Genomic DNA, 10,601 nt, shown 5'->3' with positions numbered 1-10,601 from the left:
GCTTTTGACAAAATTCAGCATGCATTTATGTTCAAAGTCCTAGAGGGAACTGGATTGGAGGGAATATACCTCAACATAATTAAAGCTATACACAACAAACCCACAGACAGCATCATTCTAAATGGAGAAAAACTGGAAGCATTTTCATTAAAATCAGGAACCAGACAAGGATGTCCACTATCTCCACTCCTTTTCAATATAGTGCTTGAAAGTCTTGCTAGAGCAATAAGACAGGAGAAGATAATTAAAGGAGTACTAATTGGAAAAGAAGTCAAACTCACTTTTTGCAGATGATATGATACTATACCTAAGAGATCCCAAAAGTTCCACCAGTATAGTGGCAGGTTATAAAATCAATCTACAAAAATCAGTAGCCTTTCTATATACCAATAACAAGCAATTGGAGAAAGAACACAGGGACATGCTCATTCACAATTGCAGCTCATTCAAAATTGCTGCAAGCTATTCAAAATAGCTTGGAATAGATCTGACCAAAGACACCAAAGAGCTCTACAGTGAAAATTTTAAATCATTGAAAGAAGAGATTGAGGAAGACACCAGGAGATGGAAGGACCTCCCATGCTCATGGATTGGAAGAATTAATATTGTGAAAATGACGACCCTACCAAAAGCAATACATGGATTCTTGCAATCCCAATCAAAATCCCCATGACATACTTCACAGAATTAGAAAAAAAATCCTTAAATTTGCATGGAAGCACAAAAGACCCCAGATAGCCAAGGCAAACAGAAAACAATTCTGGGGGGATTAATATACCAGATCACAAAGTATACTATAGAGATATGGTCATAAAAACAGCATGGTACTGGCACAAAAATAGACATATAGATCAATGGAACAACACTGAAAACCCAAATACAAGTACATGCAATTTCAGCCACCTGATATTTGACAAAGGTGCCAAGAACACACAATGGAGGAAAGACAGCATCTTCAACAAATGGTGCTGGCAAAACTGGATCTCCACCTGTAGAAGAATGAAACTAGATCCTTATCTTTTACCTTGCACAAAAGTCAACTCCAAATGGATCAAAGGCCTCAATGTGAAACTGGAAATCCTGAAACTATCAGAAGAGAATATTGGCAATAACTTACAAGATATAGGTGTAGGAAAGGATATTCTAAATCAGACAGAAGTTCCTCAGGATTTAAGGTCAGCAATCAACAAATGGGACCTCATTAAACTAAAAAGCTTCTGTATAGCAAAAGAAACAATCAAGAAAGTGAAGAGAAAACTCATAGAGTGGGAAAAAAATCTTCACCAGTGACACACCTGACAGAGGTTTAACATCCAGAATATATAAAGAACTCAAAAAACAAAGAATCGTGAAACCAAATGAACCAATGAAAAGATGGGCTAAAGATCTAAACAGAGTTATCAAAGGAAAAAATAAAGATAACTAAGAAACATCTCAAAAAGTGTTCAACATCATTAGTAATTAGGGAAATGCAAATTAAAACCACCCTAAGGGATCACCTTACCCCAATCAGACTGGCTAGGAGCAAGTGAACAGATGATACCAAATGTTGCAAGGATGTGGACAAAGGGGAACACTCATTCACAGCTGGTGGGATTGCAAACTCATGAAAGGCCTATAGAAAACAGTGTGGAGAACTCTTAAAAAACTAAAAATGAACCTACCATATGACCTGGCTATACCACTCCTTGGCATATACCCAAAGGACTCATCCTATTGTAGAGACACTTGTACAACCATGGTTGTTGCTGCTCTTTTCACAATAGCTAAGAGATGAAAGCAACCTAAGTGCTCCTCAACTGATGAGTGGTTAACAAAAATGTGGTATTTTTACATAATGGAGCAGCAAAGAAAGATAAAATAATGAAATTTACAGGTAAATGGATGGCTCTAGAAACTGTTATACTAAGTGAAGTAATACAGACTCAAACAACATAGGTTCTCCCTCATATGTGGATCCTAGCACCAAATCTTTTTAAATTCCATGTCCTTTTTATAAGATGATGCTGTTCAGCAATCTCTGCTTCATGAAATAGCTACCATCATCATCACTTCAGCTGTGCCTGATCACTAAACATCTTCACAATTGGGTTTGTTGACAGTTGTGCTTATTCATTAAAGGAGGGCCAAGCAGTGTCATTGGACCTTTACCCGAGTAACCAACAACTCTTCCCAGACAACTGTATATAATTTTGCCCTAATCACACATGGCCTCTTGGATTTGGGGAGGGCTAAAGTATACGATCTGGGGAAGGCTAGGAAGAGTAGCCATGACCCATGCTGGGTAAAGGCTTTCCAGTGTGCATACCCTCAGGTCATACACACACCTCAACAGCCCCTCAGATATCTCGGTAAGTAAGCTCAGTAAATTCATTAGTTCCCCAGTAACAGTTTAATCAAACATTGGCTTGACACTAGAACCTTAAAAGGGAATAAGCATTGCTCAGTACACCCAGGAAAACAATTTAGGGAAATGGAGATATTTTCCAAAATAGAAAAAAATGACAAAGCCTAAGCAAGTGATGAAGGTCTGTGTAGATTTGTTATGATATATAAAGGTTGAGACATAAATAATATATACATAATCAAAATTTCTAAGTTCATAGTTGAGTCAACTAGTTTAAGGAACAAAATATATACCTTGACAAAGTTTATCTGAGAATATTTGGTTTTTTATCCAAGCTTTATCTACATAGCACATGATAATTAAAAGTACCAAACTGGTGGAACTAACTTTCTTAGATGTTTAACAGTCATACTTTGAGGCCTATACTAATCTGGTCAGAGTGACTTAAAGGACAGTTTTTGTCCCTTGCTATCCAAGGCTGACTAAGTTCCAGGGGACTATAAAATATCTCTCAAAATGTCCTGTAACTGTGGTGAGTCACCTGTCCTCTTGTTCATGGAGGACATGGAGTCCCCACGAGATGGACTTGAACCAGTGTCCAGTCTACAAAGAGGATGGTCAACTCAGAGGAAACATCTCATCCATGCTTCCAAGTGAAGTCAGCCATAGTCGAGCAGGACCTTTGACTTATCTTCACATAGATAGAGCTGATAAAAGAAAGAAGCCAGGGGCTCCTCCCAAGCACATGTGACCCCTGAGAAACAGATCCTCAAATGATCTTAAGTGTAAAAATAAATTGATTTATTTGGGCCAACTTTATGGTCTTAAACACCCAAAAGGAAAGTATAACCAAAGAGTAAAGTCATCAGTATAGTCCTTTAAGAGTTCAAGGGATTACACTTCCCAGACATTAGTCTTAAATCCATATAGAAAGTTATTTTGACAATTATTTCTCATTGATGATTTTGTTCCTAACCAGAAAGTGCTGCTCAAATGTAAGATTTCAGATCTTGGCCTGCAATACTATAGTGCCCACCTGTATCTAAGAGTGACAACCAACTGTTGTTCTAAAATGATGGATAAATTTGTTTTCTCCCCCTGTCTAGAAGCCTTTGAGAGGGAACTGACACTGATTCTAACCACTCCAACACCTATCAAAATACCTGAAAGCAAATCATGAATCCATAACTCTGGAGTCCAGCCTTAACAGGCAAAAGAAAAATGAGGAAGAACCCATTAGAGGGATGCTTTTGGAAGCCCTTGTCAAGAAACTCCAGTGGACTCTTATATAAACATTTGAAAATTGCCCTGTTCTGACTTTTTTCTAGTTCCCTGTCTAGAACTTGTAATGCTAATTATTCTTGCCTTTACTTCTCCTTCACATCTATTCACCAGTCAAGGACTTCTTTTCCCCCTACAGACAAGAGTTATGTAATTTGGGAGTCTTTTAGATATACCCACTGAAGGGGCTCTCCAATTGCCATACCCTGCGTCCCTATTCAGCATGGAAGAAGCCAGAGCGGTCTGCATCCAGATTCCCTATCCACAATTTGGGTAACCTCTTCAGAGGATGGTGTGATAAGAATAGGAGGTAGGAATTGACTAAGAAGTTAAGACAGAAAGACCCCAAAGAAAAGTAGCCAGTTTCTTGTCTAAAACACCATGTCCTTGGGCCTCTTAGCAACATTCTCTGTCCCAAAGGCCAAAAAATGTTGGAAGTATTTGGGAAACTTTATCTAATCCTTAAAAGATTTTAGGGTTACCTCTTCACAGTAGGGAATGTTAGAGTACCCAGAAGACCCATTAAAAATAATAAAATAAGAAAGACTACATGAAGTTATCTGAAAAACAGTGATGGGGAGATATGAGAGGAATTGGAGGGGAGCGAGTGGGCATGGATTTGATCAAAACAATTTACATGTATGTATGAAATTCTCAGTAAATTATTTTTTTAATCAATGAATTCAATCCCTGGTGGAAAGAGAGACCTGACCTCTGCAAGTTATTCTCAGCATTCCACATAGGCATTAAATGAAAGAACATCAAAAACGTGAGAGTGCAAACGAGAGAGAGAGATCTAGCAAGCAACCAAATAGTTGGGACAGCCCCAGCCCTTGGAAGGGACTCTAAGAGCATAAGTGGTATAAGTTACAATGCCAAAATAAGTTGGAAGAAAAGTGTTAAGGATAGAGGTTTATAGCATGGCTGTGAAGGAAACATAATGTCAGTATGTTTATTTCAATGAAAATAAAAATTAGGTAAGAACCTTGGGGCGTGCTCATCTTCTAAGATGAAAAATTTAAAAATTATATGCAGACAACAGCCTTGCACAAATGAAGACCACAGAAACAGGTAAGAACAAAGTGAGAATGACAGCATGTTAGGCCAATGAGATTGCTGGATGAATTGTAGCACCAAATTTAATATTACATCATATTTACAATAAAGAAATATTGGTATAAAGAGGGGGAAAAAAAGAAAGGCTACTGATTTTTATAAACTGATTTTGTATCCTGCCCCTTTACTGAAAGCAGTAATTAATTCTAACAGTTTTCTAGTGGAATTTTTGGGATCTCTTATGTATAATACCATATCATCTGCACATAGGGATAATTGATAATACAGTCATTAAGAGCTAAGTCTAACAACCAAAAATTATGCTTGATTTTTTTTTAACTAAGACCTTGCCATTTCAATCGTGAATGATGAACTGGAGGAAAAAAAACTAAGCAAATGCTATCCCTTAGCTCTTAAGATTTCAAAAGTATTAACTCTTTGTGCAAAGGAATACTCTAAGGCATCTTCCAAGAACTGTCTTAAAGGCAGATAGGGAATAACTGATCTTGTGACATGAGATAAAAGAGCCTTGACACTCGGGTAAGGAAATTAAGACTTCATTTCTCTTATAAACTCTTTGTGTGAAGGAGTACTCTAAGGCAACTTCCAAGAACTGTCTTAAAGGCAGATAGGGATAGCTGATCTTGTGACATGAGAGGAAAGACCCATCACACTCAGGTAAGGAAATTAAGACTTCATTTGTCTATGAAAAGAAAGTACAGGTACTACGTTAGCAAAGGCCACAGGTCTATTTTTAAAGGATGCTAGGCTTTTTGTATGATTATTCTGTTGTGCTTAAAATCAAAGTCTTTGAAAAACTCCATGAAAAACTGCGTTAAACTAACAATCTAAAGAGAAAGATGAGAATTTTTCTCATTTTCCTCCAAGTGTAGAATTCCCATGTGAAACCAAGACATAGTTTCATTTACTGAATTTTTCCTATGTCCCTCTGTAGACATTTATTTTCATTTTTCATGCTTCATAGTCACTTCACAAAATGAGAATTTATTATTTTTGTTTTTCATTTAATTTTGAGAATTTCATACATGAGTATTGTATTTGAATTATTTCCATTCCTCCCAGACCCCTCCAACTCTTCCCATGTCCCCTTCATTCCTTCTCTATGTCTTATTCTCATCTTTTATTGAGATATATATATATATATATATATATATATATATATATATATATAATTCACTAAGTATATTTAGCGTTACTCATATGTACTTGAGGTTAGGGTTACCCATCTGAGATTACGTAATCTCTCAGGGGGCTAGAACCTATAGAAAACTAATTCTCCCTCCAGCATCTGTTGATTGCCTATAGTTCCTCATCTTGAGGTGGAACACCGTAAAATTTCCTCCCTCTACTTTGGCATGTCAACTGATTTTGTCATTATGCAGATCTTGTTAGACTACTATACTATGGAAATATCGTTGATGTGGCTTTCCTGTCTTATCTAGAATGCATTAACTAGCATCGGGTATCTTTTCACTTATTCTTTGCACTGACCAATTGTGGAAGTTTGTAATAGTCTCCACCTGATGCAAAAAAGAGTTTCTTTGATGAGTGGTGAGAAGTGCACTTGTCTGTAAATATAAGGATACATATTTAGAACACAGCAAGAAATTACTTTGGTCTAAAGAAGTGACAAAAGTAGGTTTTCCTCTAGGGTCTATGACTTCTCCAACCATGTGTAGTTGGCTGTGTTTACAGTACCACACATGATTCCCTCCCATTGAGCAGGCTTTAAGTTCAATTAAACAGTTGTTGATTTCCCCCAAGATGAAAGTGCTATCTCCAAAACATATAAGCAAAAAAACAAAACCAACATTCAGAATAGAATGTTATGGATTGTACCTATCTTAGAAGATAGCCACATACAATACAAATCTGCAACAATTAGCACTGTGGTACAGAATCAAGACAGGGAGTGTTATCCACATGTTCATGAGTAAACAAACTCTAAAGAAAGGAAACTGTATCGGTCACATGGGCTTGCATGAAACATAATATTGATATGAGGCTTAAATAACAACAATTAAATTTCTCACTACTTTGGAAACGAAAAATTCAAGGTTAGCTCTCAGTCAGTTCCTCTCTCATTTACAGACATAGCATGATTCTTGTGAAAATTCGCTTTCATTATTCAAATCTATTCAAATATTTTTATTCATATTTGACAGATTGGAAGATAAAGACTGAAATAAAAATAAGTTTTAAAGCAACTTGAATTACTATTGTGATTGTCTACTAATATGCCCTGAAGCCTACGGAAACCAACACAACTTGGAAAAGGGTTTTAGCAAGTATTTTAGTTTATCTAGGTCAGGTTTTTATTTCTACTATAGTTTTTTAAACTGGGTCACTTTTCTTTGGGAGAGGGCATTAAAAGAATTTATTGAAACTATATTTACATAACACAATATGGCTAATAAGTCTGGGAGGTTTTAACGAGTGGAAAGGACAAGTTTATGAGTCTATAATGTAAGATTTAACTTTTGTAATTTCCTGAAAGAAGGCTAATATCTGAAAATGCAGGAATTGGTCTAAGGAACTACTCAGGATTCCTTGATTTGCGATAAATGTATGCGTACTGATGTAACCCTTTGGTACTAAACATGCTAGGTTCCATTCTATTTTAATAAATTATAATCATGCTATAGTTCTGACAATTTATGTTTTAAACTGTGTTAAAGTTAAAGACTGTGTGAGATTGGATGACATTGTGACTTAAAAGTTTTCATATTGTGCTTTACTGGTGGCAAAAATTAATTATAAAGCAAGTAAAACAGTTGCAGAAAAAAATGCCAACTAAATATAGGAACATTGTGTCAGTTCTAGTGTGATCATTTGAATTATAGATAGAATTCAGATAGAATTTGATAGAAATTCAGTAAGAATCAAATGAGGTTTAACAACAACATAAAGGGATGCTAGGGGTTAGAGAGATGTAAAGCAGCAAAATCCAAACTACTTCTTGCCCCAAACATTTTAGATAAGAGTTACTCAACCTGTAGACTTTTACAAGACATAAAACAGTATTCAGGGAGCGGAGCGATGGCTCAGTGGTTCAGAGCACTGGTTACTCTTGCAGAGGACCTAGGTTTCATTCCCAGCACCCACATGGCAGCTAACGGTCTGTAACTCCAGTTCCAGGGGATCCAACACCCTCTTCTGACCTCCAAGGGCACTACACAACATGGGTGCACCTATCTATATGCAGGCCTTAGACTCATACACATAAAATAAAAATAGTAAATAAAATACTTTAAAAATAAAAATACTAACCTAAATAAAATCAAGAAACAATAAAAATGAACCACATGTGCATAATAAAATGCATAGAAAAATGAATTGTTAGGAATCTCATTAAAACTAAATTGGGGCGTTAATAGTGTGATAAGGAGCTCTGAAAATAATTGAGTTTCAGTTAGCTCGGCCGAGTGCAGTGCTCAGATAAAAGAATGTGAGATATTCTCGTGTTGCTTAAACCAATCTTGGAACACTAAACATCATTCTAGGTGAGCGGTTTAAGAGCATGATGGAAGACCAAGAGCAAGAGAGGATCTGGAATCAGATGTTCAAAATTCTTAAGAAAGCTGCATCTCTGTATTCTGAGAAAGACATGGCTGCTTTAGAAGATTTATGGTAAAACTCTTAGTACTATAGACCCATAGGCTTCCCTTACCCAGATTGCCTGAAGTCCCCTGGAATTCTGAGATCATCTTTTCCTTTTAACTGTTTCCACAACTCTGGGTAGAGAAGAGGAAATAGCTCATTTCTCCAGTTTGTTCTCTGCTCTCACTTAGGGCGTCTGCATCCTGCTTTATGCCACGGACTTCTCGGTATTTCTGGTTGTCTTATCTCTCACGAAGGCCCTAGATTTTTATTCAGCTCAAATCATTCCCCTTTCCATTCTATAGGTCATCCACCATTGCACAATGCTTTTACATAACAAACTTTAGCTAAAGTCTTTGGTTTAATGAACAGCCTTGGAGTACAGAACCAAAAGGAACCCTGTAATTACATATCAAACAGCACTGTTCACACAGTTGTTCTGACCATTATCGTGTTTTTGAACTCCATTTGACTTGCTGTCTCTTCCCTTAATTATAGAGCCCCAATCTCTAGCTTTTATATTACAACTAAACTAAAGCCAAAATCACATTTCTTTATAAATTCACTTTATTTTCTATTCATTCCCTACAATATCCCAAGTCTTGCATTGCATGATTTTTAAAAATTCAATTTTCAAAGAAAAGAGGTTTTTATTCTGAATTATAGCTATGGCTATTCAAATAATCTTAAAAAACTTAAATTTTGAGTTTTTGCTTAGAATTTTACAAATATTAATTCCCAAACACATGAGAGAGCTCAAGGTCAAGGTCACTGTGCTTTCCTCCTTACTACTACTCCAAAAGGGGGGAAATAAGGAGCTAGAGAGTCAGATCAGTGGTTAAGAGCACTGGCTGCTCTTGCAAAGGACCTGGGTTCAGTTCCAGCACCCACATGGTAGCCAACAACCATCTCTAACTCCAGTTCCAGTGAATCCTGTGCCTTCTTCTGACCTCCAAAGGTATTGCACACATGTGGTACACTTACATACATGCAGGCAAAACACTCATACACGTAAAGTAAAAATAAATTTCAAAAAAGAAAGTGTATGGATACAGTTCTACATGACTACAGCCATCTTGAGTCATAACTACCATGGTTGCCCTGCATGACCTTAACTGGTTTTACCCACATAGTTTCACCAAACTGTTAGAGTTTTATGTGGAGCTTTAGAATCAGGTGCCCGTCACTCTTCAATATCATCTTAAGAACAAGGTATATTTCATCTAGGAGGTGGTCACTTTTGTCATAACCCATAAATATGCCTCTCTTTCTAACCCAAATTGCCAGAATCCAACTGGTTTTCCTGTCGTCTAGAGCTTTACTTCTGTTAGTCAGCCTGCCGGTAAATTGTACTTTGTCCAATCATGGATTTGTTTGCCTCGCTTTCTTCTGTCTCAAGGCACCTTGGGGAGGATCGTCTTACAGAAGGATCAAACTTTCCAAGAACAACCAATAAGAGATTGATTCTTCTACTCACAGTAAATCTTAAATGGGTTTATCAATAGTTTTCCTCGTCCCATAGAAAGAACTTCCCAATATTTGGTGCTATCAGTAAAGGATATGACTGAGTCTAGAGGTCCACATTGCCACCATGATTGCACACTAGCACAGAAACTGACATGAACTGGAGGATGTTGTATAGCAGTCCCTCCTGGAAGGAGAATGAAATTCATGAGACTCAGGAAGTAAACAATCTACAAGTCTCAAGAAGTTCCTGGACACAAGATTCACAGGCCCTAACCCACCTGTTTATGGAAGCAGTAAACAAAGGCTGATAGAGAAGACTCTCCCACCAGATGAGCAACCTGCAAGCTATGGATTGGGTTCTGGGGAGGCAGTATTCCTGAGGTGTCATTCAGGCTGGGGTGGGTTTTACAGCAATGCAGCTGTCTTTGTGTCGTCCATACTCTTGTAAGTAACATCAATAAGCACACTGGTTCACCCAGTTGTACTTTGGTCTGTTGTTGCTTCCCAGTCTCGAATGAATAGGCATTTGTTCACACCTCCCAGGTAAACTCACACATGGTAAGGGAATGTGGTAGGGTAGACAGTCAAATGAAAAATCCTTCCATCTCTGAAAGCGTATGATTCAATGAACTCCTGTGCCACTGTTAATAAAGGACTATGAATATTTCCTCATAGGGTAAATACTTCACATGGCATAGAAAAGAAAAAATAAGCCAAACAAATTAAATCTATGTGACTCTCTTTGTTTAACTAATTTAATTTCGCCAATGAATGGCATGAGAGCAATGTATTTTGTTCATTTTCACTCCATCCAAACAACTGTATTTTA

Source organism: Nannospalax galili, unplaced genomic scaffold (assembly GCF_000622305.1).
Source record: "Nannospalax galili isolate Female #2095 unplaced genomic scaffold, S.galili_v1.0 scaffold767, whole genome shotgun sequence".
Lineage (NCBI taxonomy): Eukaryota > Metazoa > Chordata > Mammalia > Rodentia > Spalacidae > Nannospalax > Nannospalax galili.
Note: the sequence above shows the minus strand (reverse complement) of the source record.